The 14,129-nt window shown below is 41.6% G+C and overlaps 1 long non-coding RNA gene across 1 annotated transcript; it reads right to left on the bottom strand.

Moving 5' to 3' along the window:
* Positions 1-7,108: 7,108 nt before the first annotated feature.
* LOC144754930 (uncharacterized) lies at positions 7,109-13,094 on the bottom strand. Its single transcript, XR_013594797.1, has 3 exons — positions 12,937-13,094; positions 11,769-11,855; positions 7,109-7,357 (listed from the first exon to the last, which is right to left on the bottom strand). It is a non-coding gene; the product is annotated as an uncharacterized LOC144754930 (long non-coding RNA).
* Between the last annotated feature and the right edge of the window lie 1,035 nt (positions 13,095-14,129).

Below are 14,129 nucleotides of genomic sequence, written 5' to 3'. Positions count from 1 at the left end.
TAATATCTATATGTCCACACTGGAGGAGGTTATCATCCCTTTCGGAGTGAGCGTCGTCAGCTACGCCGACGACACTCAACTTGTGGTGTCTCTATCCCATCCCAAGCAACAGAAAGCTGATCTGTTCAACTGCCTTATGCAGGTCCATCATTGGATGAACAGATCAGCCTTAAAACTCAACGGGACAAAAACCGAGGTCCTTATACTAGGCCCGGAAGGAGCCTCACTTCCCCTGGACAGCTGGCCAGCCTGTTTGGGTCCACCCCCTGATCCAAAAAAAGAGGTGAAAAGTTTGGGTGTGTGGATCGATTCCGATCTCTCCTTTACCTCACAATCAAAGAAGGTGGCAGGGACCTGTTTCGGCCTCTTAAAATCTCTGAGGAAAGTTCTGCCCCTTCTTCCCCCTAAATCCCAAAAACTTTTAGTCCAAGGTCTCATCATATCGAGATTGGACTATAGCAATGTGATTTACATGGGTGCCCCCGAAGCGACCCTCACCAGACTGCAGATAATTCAGAACACGGCTGCCCGGATCATCACTAACACCCCGGCTAGATCATCTGCCAAGCCCGCTCTTAAACTCCTCCATTGGCTCCCCATAAGGGAGAGAGTCAAATTCAAAGCCCTATGTCTTGTTCATAAAACGCTGCAGAATCAAGGCCCTCCTGTTCTCAGTAACATCATCACTCCCTATAGGAACTCTAGGTCCCTCCGCTCCAATGCAGAAAATTTTTCCAACATCCCTAGATTCAGGAAAACCCGAGCAGGAGGTAGACGTTTCTCAGTACAAGCCTCCCGCCTTTGGAACTCACTTCCCCGTAATTTACGTCTTGAACCTCAATACCTGCGCTTCAGGAAACTGTTAAAAACCCATCTTTTTCCCTAAATCTGTACTCCCCCTCCCTTTTTTTCTCTGCTTAGTTCTCCCCCTTCGACCTGGTGAATTCATGGTTCTTTAGCGCTGGGATACCTCCGGGTGACTATCGCGCTTTATAAAAATAAATAATAATAATAATAATAATAATAATAATAATAATAATTGTCATAGAACGTTTGAAGACTATTGTTTTAGAGATCACATGCAACCGTCAATAACCCATTCAATGTGATACCCAACTGCCAAGAACTCAGCCACACTTGTGTTTAGAGGTTGGGCGCTAGGGGATTTTCCACAATGTTTGGGGGAAGAACAATATTACTTAAATGTCAAACCAGTGTGTCATGTAGTTTCTATAAACCTATATAGGATCTGCATGTTTAGACAACATACACTGTAGGATTGGTGTCAGTCTGATTCTAGACACCCCTACCGGGTATGTTGGCCTGTATACCAGCTAGCTCACAGTGCCACTAGAAACCCCTCTTACCAAGGAGAGAATAGTTCTTGGCAACTATTGAACATGGCAACCCTGATCCCTCAGGATTGTGGAAACAGCATATTAATTTTCGCTCAGTCACTCATGCTCACTTCATCTCAGAGATACACAGAATAAACGGTGGGGGCGTTTTTCAATAAGCACTTTTTTAAACCAGCGTCATTCTATTATAAAATAGGTGTGCTGAAACAACCTCTAGACAGTAACAGATATAAATGATTATAAGCACTAACAGAGTAAAAGGATGGTAGATTTCTACCATTGTGCTAAAAGAATGAATACAGGCAATTTTATAAAATATTTGACAGTAGAATGTGTACTCCTACGATGCGACCCTAAGTAGATGTACCTACGTGTACCTAGCAATGATGTGAGTGTAAAGACAAGAATCCCTCTAGGATAAAGTTAACCCCATTACCTTAAGTGAGAGACTGTGGGAACCCGTCTTGGTCTCGAGATGGACACCCTGCAAGTGATGTCAGACCACTGTGAGCTGGAGTGTCTGAGTGCAGGAACCTCAGCATCTCGCGTCAGTGTGTCAGCATGGAAGTCCTTTCCTCCTCTGACTACTGCAAGATATGGTGTTTATGTACCCAAAGTGGTACCCTCAGGGTTTCTACCTTGCTGTGTCATGTTGAAACTAGAATGAGGCAAGGAATGACCCTTGTAAATGTAAATATCATGGTACTTATAGAGCGCACTGTCACCAGACGGTCACCTTGCGGTGTCGCCTATTCGGCTTCCTGGCGCTGACACTCATACCGCTGTGGAACCCCTCCTGGCTTTCCCTGTGAAGTGTCCACTCCTGGGCACCCCCAGGGTGAAGCCAGGCATCCTTAGCGCTGTTGGGGCCAGTGTGGAGGCTAAGCAAGCTATTGCCCAGAGTTGCAGCATGGGGCCTGTGATTAGAGTAGGCACCGAGGCGAGAATTAACAGGTCCGAGGAAATTGAGCCAGAGAACCCGCCGAGGTGGGAATCGAACCCTGGTCCCTGGCCAGAACCCTGCATCAGGGTCTGCCGCTCTAACCATTGAGCCACACTCCTCCACTAGTACATAGTTATTATTCAGGAGATGGTAGTCCTGCTGAGTTTCCAATAACCCTCATGCATAATGGATGGGGCTAGTTTTCAGGGAAAACCCTACGTCCTGTAAGCAGTACCGTAACAGGGTAAAAGGTCAGCCCCAATAACAGCTATGTTGTTTAATGGTAAGGGAGAAAATAGGTGAAAGGTTAGGTGACTACCTGAGCCTATATTGGGGAACCTATATGGAACATAACAAGTGACCATGGCTATTTTGGTGCTAACTTTGGGACCATAATACTTGCACTAAATTAGTTACCAATTAAAACCTCTTTCTAAAATGGCTCCTTTCAACTCCGTAGAACAACAAGGACAGAGCCACTTTTGCCAATTCATATAGATGTGTGCCTCCAACTCCTCTTATTTGAGATAAGATTTAATAGTTTGTTCTACTGGTTAAAACTAGAGAGTTTGCCAGCCCATGCAACAAACAAACCAGCCCTCCATGAATTATTAGATGATACCAGGGCCAGTCAAATACCATGGCGTTGCTCTCGGCATACTACATTAACTACTCTGGTGTGTTAAAATTTATGTTTGAACCATACTTAAACATGAGCTGATCTGATCTAAATATTACAACAGCAAAGTTGGTGGTGGCCTTAATGCCAGATGATGGGATACAACAGAAAGGGCCTTGTACCCTCAACACAATCATCCGGCATGCTGAGCTCCAGTCAGACACAGACTGAAACCCAGACCAGGGCTTTGTGGTCCAAAGCTCCGCGTTTAATGGACTTCTTCTCTTTCTCAGAATAACTAATGTTGTCTCACCGGGTAGTGGAGAAATTGCAGTAGTGCCTGAAAACAAATTGAGTGAGTAAACATTATTTATCTGCTACCTTCCATGGGAAAGTTGACTACTGGAATCTCCTGGTTTTAAAGGTCTGCCAGGTCATTTCCACTTAGTCTTTTGCTTGATTCATGTGGGACATGGAAGGCCACACATATACTTGCACCTAGGTATTCGGCACAGTGAGTGTGTACTTTGTTTGATAGTATGGTGACTAGAATCCATTTTGTGTCTCTTAGAGTGTGTGGTTCACAAGATAGAGGATAGAGCCTGACAGACAGGGTTGTGAATGATAGGTAAGTCCCAGGACTTCCTCAAAGTATCCAGACGTTAAATTTCATGGGGTTTGCTGTAATACACCACAAGTAGAAAAGCAAAACGAGGAGGAGCTAGTGCTTAGTTTGTACAATAATAAGTACAAGTGCCCAAAGCTGTGTTCACAAACCTGCACCTTGCAGGGCACCCAATACCAAGGCTGCATAGTCTTGAATCCACCACAGGCCTCTTTAATCCACTGCCAGACACTCCCTGCCCTGGTATGCCCCTCCTAAGGATCTAAGGATTCCTGCTTTCGTATTTGTGACATGTTTCCTGTCTTTCTATTCCTTCTTTCTCCTTTGTGTCTTATTCCTTCTCTAGCTCTCGGCAAAAGTTTAACAAATAAAAATAAGTGCTGGTCCCAAAACTGAGTGAAGGTGGCTCCTGCAGGCAATCACCGGCTCAAATTAGGCACTGGGAGGAGCTCACTAGTTCAAGAGGATCCTGCTAGCAGATACTGCTTGGATAGATTGGAGAAGGCATCCAGTGAGTAAATCAATGGGTCCATCATATTCATAGCTGGCAAGGACCGGCGATCCATGGAAATGACCATAATTAAAATTGGTTCTATTTGAGGATACTATGGCACTATTTAGATTTCGGCAGTTGCAGTAAAATTGTCTAATGTGCTGTTGCTATATTAAGAGTGCACTAATGTCGGTAGTACTCTAATTATGGCTGATGTAACATTTGCCATCTGTCACATCTTGGCAAATGGGCCCTTCGAACCCTCTATTATAAAATAAACCATATACAAGACTTTCAACTATATAAACCATACAAGTATGCAGCAATTAATAGGAAAAACAAATATTCAGATATGAAAAAATCCAGAAGTTCCTTATTGCAGTTTAATTTCTATATTTTCCTTAAAAATTAAATATTCAGTTTTGCAATTAAATGATGACTGACTGTCAGACCAAAAGTATTCTGTTAAATCAGTATTGTAGCTGCACCCTTGCAAGATGTAAACAAGTGGATAGAAGATATTCAGAGTAAAACAAACAGTTAGCAATCTAGGTCAACAATCTTTATTTTTCTTGAGTTCCTGAAAATTGTAAAAAGAGAATTGAATGGTGAATGTATAGTAAATATGTAGAACACAATTACAGTTCCATTCAGCATTTACTTTAGTTTTGTATTCGCACGCATGGATTTCCTGATAGAATGAAAGGTTAAGAAGAAGAAGAAGCTCCTAACTTTATTTTCACACTGTGTATCACTCAATTCTTCTCTGCTTTAATGGTTCATCCAAAAGTCTTGCATAATGGCATTGTCTAATACATAATCTATGTTGAGACAATATTCGAAAGCAGTTGATATGGGATATTAAAATAGTCCTTAATGCACCTACATTTGAATTCACCCTCCTATGTACCCGTTCTATGACACTGGTGACATTGGTGAGACACCAAAATATTCTCCGCTTAATCTATAAAGCATGTTCTAGGGCCGCTCTTAAATTCCAGTCAAGCTCTAATTGATGACACGCAATGGCTGTTGTTTGTCCACTGCTCAACAATCCTCAAAGGCTGCCATCTCCACACAAAGAGTCTTGAAAAGTGCATCAATGAGTTAGACTCCATCATTTTGCTCCCCTGTACATCACATTGTCTACTCATAGATTGCCCAATCTGCCTGCTCCAACTCTGGGTCTTCAAACTTGCCATACCAAATTCTACAGGTTCTCTCTTGTATGCTTTAATTTTGTAATCTCCAGCACTGAGCTGCTTTCCTGCAACCAGGAACAATAACCACAAAGGCTATTTTAGCATATTCCATTTTTTTCTACTGGTACAATTTGTGTATTACTACTCATAGAGCATTCTTTTATATCCAATGACAGCTCCTCAACAGGCAATTTGGCTTCCATATGCTGTCACACTTTCCTCTGCCTCTCCAAGAAGGAGCTGAAGGACCAACCCATATGCCCAGACCTTAATGACTGCTAGGAGACTTAACACAACGTGCTGCAAATGGTTCCTCAATGTGATGATACCAATCTGAATGCCGATTCTGAATTTACTTGAGTACCACCAAAGTTCATCATTATATGGTTCACCCTAATGTCATTCCATGCTAACCCCACGTGTATCCATGTTCTGCCTCCTATTACCAAAGATGGTATGCGAACACCAGTTCCAGAATTAAGGGGGTTTGTTCCCATATAATGGGGGCGATATCTCTCTCTCTCACCCACACATACACATGCACACACACACACACAAACACACACACTTTTTTATCCTTCTAACAGAAGCACAAATGCTACAGAGTTCAAACATATTATTCTTTCCCTATGTCCTCATAGGATGTTTGTTTCCTACACCCTGTTTGTCTTCCAAACCACAGATTGAGGCACCCCCTTTAGAGTGTCATTTAGAAGTGTCATTAAAGTCTCTATCTCACTGATGACTTTGTGGTCCACCTCTGACTCAGTGGGAATTCTGGGACAGCTGCTTGGACAGGTGGTTGTAGTGAAGCTAACATGCCACTCTGGTCGTGTTCCCTGATAAGCTAAACAATGGACCAGAAAACGAATCCTCTTCTGCTAACTTCTTCCCCGTGAGTAGACCTCCAACCTGAACAAAGGCCCTACACATGTAAATGGCATCACATCTTAGGCCCCTGAAGGACCTAGCAACAGGCAGCCCTGCAACAGTACGTCAAAAACAAACTCTGTGCAAAGTGCTGCAAAACAACTGTTGTAAAGCAGTCAGTATCATCCATCTGTGGTTGCCCTATGGTTATTGGGTGGCAATACTGGTAGACGTCTGTCATAGGCTGCTTTCTTCTACTTCATTGGTTGTAATCGGAAAGATGAATAGATGTTCCTTGGATACAATCTCTATCTTTAACACTCATAACCCACAAAGTTTAGGGATTTCAGTATCCCTATTGCAATGGAGCTTTGGTACGGGAAGTTGCGTAGACCATAGAAAATTCCATTGGAATTGGATAAACCTTACCCAATTCTGTTACAATGTAATGTATGTGTTAGGAGTTGGGTGGACCGTACACAAATCCAAGTTGTGATTCACACAACTCGGGAGGAGATATCAGAATCCATGGATCTTGTCATGTGGTGGGCCACCTACCCAGTGTAGATCATAAATTCACCACACATGCCATGAATCAAAAGCACTGTTCTTAGAATGCTTAACTGATATGTATCCATACTTTCCCCATTCTCACTTCCTGCAGTTGTTTATTGATAGAATAGAGGGGGTGATAGGATTATGGTGTTTCTCAAAAGAGAATGCATCTACAGTTTCACCAAACTCCTAATAAGGCACGAAGACTTCTCTGGAGGTGCCACTAAATTATATTCCTCAAAGTGTTAGTGTTCCTCTGGCCCACGTCTCTTCTTTAGGGCTTCTATATCCATGGTGGCGTACAATAGATTGCTGCCCTCTATGCAAAGTTCACTGGCACAGCTTGCACACGACCCTGAGATAACCATCACCTTTAGCGTCCGAGTTGCACGTACTACTCAATGAATGATATGATTATTTATAAGAGACCACAACAGACAAAATAACTTTTAATAATTTAATATTTTACTGCAGTATTATTCAAATGGCATTATTCTGTATACATCATAGTATATAATGGAATGTGAAGGTTTGCAGTGCAATCAGAATCAATTTTCATTTCGGTGTTACTTCTTAAACACAGGAAGTAGAAGACAGACGGGTAACATGGGAGCTGATGCTTCCATTCTCAGGTCAGCACTTCCTGCCACCTTTTACTGACTGCTGGTCCTGGCAAACTGGAGCACATGGGGCTGTTGAAGAAGAAAGTAAACATTAATGGGTGAATTTTTTTACATTTACATTTACATTTACCATGTGCCGAATTTTGGTTTCTGAGCATAAAATAGAAGAAAAGGATTTTTTGACACATCTATATGAGTGGGGAGAGGGTCTTTTTTTCTTCAAAGGATGAAGATACATGGGCAATATCTAACTAAGATGTTCCCCAGAAAATTATGATTTCAAACACTTAGAATCATGGGCCTGTGCTGTAATAGAAGGCTGCTAACCGCAGCCTCATCTTTCAACATAGGTCAGGCCTGATGGTGGGCAGGACCACTATAATGACACTTTGAGGTGTCACATTGTAATGTTTAGTGTGCTATAGGTTTACCAAAGTCAAACATGGCATCCCCACCTAATCATGTGTGTACTTTTGTGGATATTGAAAATTGGATAGATCCTTCTGCATTTGACATGAGGCTCATTGTATCATTGAGGAAGTACTGATGATATTACCTACAGCTGCTCCTTTTTTAAGTTGCATTGTACCATTTAAAGGTGTTGAACGCAAACAGGATATCTAAGAGGTGGGTTTATTTTGGCTAAAAACTCTCAAATCAGTCATGTTGCTCATCTTTACAAAATCAACCCAGCTTGCAGACCAACCTTGTGGAGCAAATCTTAACAGCAACATCTGGTGAAGTCTCAAAAGCACCAGAACCCTACAAAGTTGAGCCAGTCGAGAGGTTTCAGTGTCATTTGATAAACGTCAATCATTTTTCTGCCAACCAAAGACACTTTCTCCCTACTGGAGCTTGTTATCGTGATGGTGTCTGCTTACCCTCTCTGGCTCACATGTATTGAACTTTGAATCTGTGTTATGGGATGCAGCTTCTTGGATCGAACCACTGGACTCATTCCTCCAGGCCGGCCATGTGTACTCACAGGTCAGCTTAGTTTGGCCTGTTTACCCTGTCAGCATTGGTCAGCACTGACAATTGACTCTCAGAGGAGTTCACAGTTGTTAATGCACATGATTCTACCTTGATTTCCCACCTACCATGGATTTTCAGAGATCCAGGGGAGACAGCAGACTAACACCCACCAGAGTCCTCGTTTTAGGGGCTCAATGTCCTGTTGCTCTGATGTCAGAGCAGTGAAGAACCAGGCTTCTAAACTTGTGTTCAAGATAATGGCTCTAAATTAGAGTCACACACAACATATTAATATGGAGAGTAGAAATTGATTAAGAATCAGAATATCCATGGGCCAAAGTTAGAGTAATTTCAGAGAATGCCTGATATTAACAAATGTTTCACCAAAAGCTAAGGTGCATGTTTTTTTACCAAAGATAAGATGTGTGTAACAATGTTTTAATTATAGTTTTTTCCACAGTGATTCTCCCTCCTTCTATAGGAACTAGGCTCTGAATTAGAGCAAATACGGAATTTGGAATTAGATTCACAAATCTTTTGTGCACAGCAGAGCAGCATCCAAATGTGCTATGCCACATTGCACAAGAAAGAAAACACAGGTCAGTGCCATATGTATATAAATCAGACTGCTGCCTGTGTCATCTCTTGTGCTGGGCTCAAATCAGACTTCCTTGATTGGTGCACAGCCTAGCACAGGTGCAGATGTGCGTGTGCACTGTCCAGCAAAGGATCTGTTCTGAAGACAAACATTACCTGTACAAATTCCTACGCATAGACAGACTCAGACAGTTCCCACACAATGAATGAGTGGTGTGCACAGCAGCACACATGCAATGTACCTTTTTGGAGAAATGAACACATGTCTCCTTCTTTGCACCTGCTTGAAGTAGGCGTTAGTTTTTGACAATATCCAATCTGTTTCTTTTAGTGGACCAGCCTTTCCATCAAAACCTAGGAGTACTTGTGTTGATCAGACCCAGTAACATCTCCTTGACCCAAAATCACACAAGTAGTGAAAGAGCCAGACAGGATCAGCCACTGAAGTCCATCCTGGAAGACAGAAATGTGACACCTACATCTGCTCTCTTAGGGAAGACCAAGAGCTGGAGGATCCCACTAAGAATTTCTGCCTACGCTCATTGCCATTCCATACTGTGGAGTGAGGTCAAGAATCAGTCCATAAGAATTCTTAAGTCAGAAGCTGGACCCACGTATTGTGAAAAAGGAGCAGACTCTGGAGGGACAGCTTGGTGCTGGAACAAGCCTCCATAACCAGTCATTAGTCACCTCATAGGAAGATCTTTCAATGGACTCCTGCACAGACCTGTCACAAAGGAAGTAATTGCACCTTTCAAACCACAACAGTCACTTTGCTACAAGGGTGTGAACCACATGTAGGTAGCTTTTATTTCTCGCTGGAAGATCAATCTACTTATGTCTACAGTGCTCTAGATCTACAGTACTGTTGCTAAAACTACAGATACTGCTTTAGTCGCACTTGACAGCATTCATCTTACAACCTTGGAGGCCTATTTACAAGCCTCTTGCACCGCCAGTATGTCTCTTTTTCCCGAGTTAAAAGTGATGCACCAGCGGTGCAATGGGCTTGAAATATGCCCCTTAGGGCCTCATTTAGGAAGCCCCTTGTGGCACCAGAATGTCACTTTTTTGAAGTTCCGGTGAACAATGTGCCCCGGCATATTTACAAGGCCAAGTAAAGCCACTTTACGTGGCTTTTCATGGCCTTGTATATATGTGCCCCTCTCACGCAGGACACTGTTCCAGTTCCATGGGTGTTGCTTTGGGTGTTAGCATGAAACACCCTTGTTGAAATCTGAACCACTCCCAGATTTACGAGAAATTGTAAATCTGGGAATTTGTCAGAATCTAACGCCACCCCGGGGTGGCATTAGTGATGCACTATGAGGAGAAAGGTATTAATTTCTCCTTGTTTTTTCGTTTTTTTGTGTGCTGCATTCCGCAGCACACATAGAAAGAGGAAATTGCCTGAATTGATTGATTGTGTGCAGGAAGGTGTCCCTTCCTGCGCAAAATAAATCAGCCCCGCAATGCAGACACCTTTGTGCACCAGTGCTGGGGAAAAGGACAGGAGTGCACTGTATCACATGGAGACAGCTCATTCCTGCCCTTTTGTTTTGACGTAGAGCAACGCAGCAGGATTCCTTGCAGTGCTGCCCTACACCAAAACCTCATAAATGAGGCCCTTGATCATTAGCATGACTTTGGAATTGGTCTCCTGCCAGAATATACTTGCCAGGTTATACTTTTGGAAACTGAAAAGAGATCTTTATAAATAACAGAACCACTACCTACTAAAAAACCCAGGAACAAGGTCTATACCATGGCTTACATTTATTTCAGGTTGGCTAGGTAAACTTGTCATGCAGAGCTCTTGGGATGATCCAACTGTGATTGCTCACAATTGGACTTCTTTAAACAAGATATATATAACTATTAGCAGGTCTTTGTCTGACATACTTGAGATTTTAAGCCATTCCAGGTATTTGAGACGTTTTTAGATCTTATATCCCCGCCCCTAAAAATGAGACTGTTTTTACGTTTTTGATATGAATCTCTTCCTCTACCATCTTTCACGAGCAAATGCCATTCAAACCAAGATCTTGCAATATGCCCTGCATGTGGTTTGAGGGATGAGGATAAGATGCACGTAATGTTCTTCTGTTGTGAGTATAGTAATTTACGCCATAAATGGACTGTGCCCATTTGTCGCAATATGGGCACAAGTAGCCAGTTGGCAACTTTTAGGATTTCAAAAAGTGATACATCCACAAAAATTGTATTTGCGGTTAGCAAATTCCTGCAAGCTGTTTGGTCCAGGAGAACTAAACATTTTTATTTGCTTGCTTGAGGACGTGTTAATGATGGGTTTATTCAATATATTTACTCCTTTTTAATTAGATTGCTCTTTGCACATTAGTGTTTTTTGCACTATGCACGGTCACTTTGAGGATCTATCGCTTTATTTTAACACTTTCTATACATATGTTCCCTTATGGAATTATTCTAGTTGACAATAGATGCCATATATTTTAGAATGCTGCACAGATCAAGGAAATACATTTGAGCTTTGTATCAACTCTATTTCATTCTTAGCTATGTTTACTGTTTATGAATGATGTATCTTAATGATTTAGTGTTATGCATATGGTCTGGTAATGCCATGTTTAGCCACCTTATGAATATATTGTTTTGTGTACTTTATTTATAAATATTTTCATATATGAGTGATTGTTCTGTATGTTGTATGCTGTACTATTGCATTTTTTTTATTGTGTACACTTTGATGGTTACCTATAACCGAATAAAGTATCTTTCTACTAACAGAACCACCATATAAAAATAACTAACATTATGAAAGCAGATACATATTGCTAAATAACGATGTTTTGAATCTAATACAGAAATTACGTCTCTTCATTGGGAATGGTCAGCTCTGTTGTCATCTTCATGAAATGAAACTTACCTGGCTCACACTGGGGCTCACACTGGGGCTTACACTGAGGCTCACATTGAGGGACTGAATCCTGGCACAGCACCACAGGGGCACATGCTGAAAAGGAAGACAAGGCTGCACATTACCAACTCATACATACATCTCCGATCTACATGGACAAACCTAGCAGTCTTACATTAGACAGAGGGTACTGAGTCACACATGGGCCTGCTTTACAAGCCCACTCACAGCCCTGCTCGGATGTATACACCAAGATATATGTCCATAATATAGGCCAAGAAAAATATTCCGTCTGCTACATCATTCAGTATATTTTTACTATTTTTATCTCTTTATTAGCTTACCTTGAAATGCAATGGTTGGATCAATGTAGTGGATGTGATATTGTTGTCATGTGATATAAAGCATGTGATATAGAGATAGTATACCCTCTACAGCACACACTGAATAAAGACTATCAGTGGTTTGGAAAGCAGTCGACTAAAGATCGCCAAGCAAACAAAAGTAATTTTACTCAGTATGAGGAGCTAAAATGGGGTTATTTTTCAAAGTAATAATATATCTGAGAGGAGTTTGACAGCATTCTGCGGTGATTTCATGATAAATTGATATTAAAATTATAGCACGATCCTAGTTAAGCTACTAAATGAAAATGTAAAAAAAATACAGTAAAAAAGGCCAAAAGTCACATCAAGTCTGCAAGTTCTGCACAGATTTTACCTAAGGTTTTGCAGTTGTTACAGTGGAAATATTAGGACCTTGTCATTTTTGGGGAGATTGTGCACTACATGTTTGATCTCACATTTTATAATCACTTAGGGGAGAGAGAAGCTGAGATCCAATCGGCTTCCATGCGATAAACAAATATTCAGAGGGGAATGGATCACTTGTCCTGTAGTTACCAGGGTCTGAGGTTCTGGCCGTATTAAAAATGTTATTACGGCCAAGTGATCCATTCCCCTCTGATCTCACATCTGATATAATATTTTTTATGCAATGTCAAGTGGATTACATAAGCAAATTGATTTAATCGCAGAACATGTAGGATCGCTAAATTTGAAAAGTTAGAAAGTTGGGTTGGCCAGATAGTGCTTGCCTGTAGCTAGCTCACGTTCCCATCATCCTCCCATTTAATATGACCTTTTATATCATTTGTAAGTAAAAACTAAGTACTTACGGTCTTGGCATCTTTCCACGACTTTAACATCTTGACACTGTGCCTTCTGAGTTTCTCTGCATCCTCCCTTGGCAGACATGGTCGTCACTTCCACCGGCGTCAGACTCAGCCACTAGGAAAAAATTGGAAGCGTCACTTCGAGATGTGCCCGACCTAATCGAAGATGGTGCTTATATACACAAGTAAACTGCCCCTTCCGCCTGTTGAGCAACATTAGCAGTAATATTTTCACACCCATCATTTCTATCATATCTCTCAAGGAACATCATGTTTAATTGGTTTGTTTTTCATGCTTGAGGGTTGGGTTTTCTCATCTTGCACGATATTTCACACTTATTATTTTTTGAGGTGTGTCTTTAAAAGGTTTGTTGATAGATCATTACTGGCATATGTTAATCATTTGGATACATGCCATTAGACAGAAAACTATTCAGAATTTGCATACCAAGCATATCTAGGAGAGTGTTATTTATTTGACCTCTAATCTCACTACTCTTCCCTTACTTCCTCTTTGAGTGTGAAATTCATTTAGTTCAACACAACTAGCACACTCACTTCTGAAGCCCTTAGTATGCATTGTTTAGCTATGGGAGCTGAAGTGTAAATGACTTTCTCACCTGTCAGTTGGCTGTGGTATTTCCTTTCAACTAAAATTATTTCTCCATTAGCTATGCGGTAATATTTTTCTGTGAGTTCTTGGGGAGTAATCCCCTCGAAGATTGCTGTTTTTCTCCACTTTAGTGCACATTTCCTTATGGTTTTCCCAGTTCCAATGTGCTCCCAGTTCCATGATCATCAAACTATGAGGAAAGACCAAATCCCTCTGCTTCACTGTGGCTCAGCCACTAATACAAAGTGGTGTGAGTCCTAACCCAAAGGACACTCTATCATCACCCCTTTCATCTTTGTTCACCATTAAGATGGCCTCAAGATCCAGGATGGGACACACTTCAGGGCAAAAAACAGAGCTTGAAAACCATCATCTTCTATTTGGAGCATGATTCCTGGCTATATTGGTAATAGGGATCAGCAGGATGTGACAGTACGCTTGGCCAGTGCTACCTCTGCACTAGTCAGTTCATCAACTGTCTAGTCCATGGAGAGGATAGCAAGCATGATGGTTAATGTCTTTACCCGACACAATCTACCTTCCAACTCATACTACTCATTAGGTTTGGCACCCACCCAATCTG

Source organism: Lissotriton helveticus, chromosome 5_1 (genome assembly GCF_964261635.1).
Source record: "Lissotriton helveticus chromosome 5_1, aLisHel1.1, whole genome shotgun sequence".
NCBI classification, from domain to species: domain Eukaryota; kingdom Metazoa; phylum Chordata; class Amphibia; order Caudata; family Salamandridae; genus Lissotriton; species Lissotriton helveticus.
This window is presented reverse-complemented; position numbering and strand designations above follow the sequence as displayed.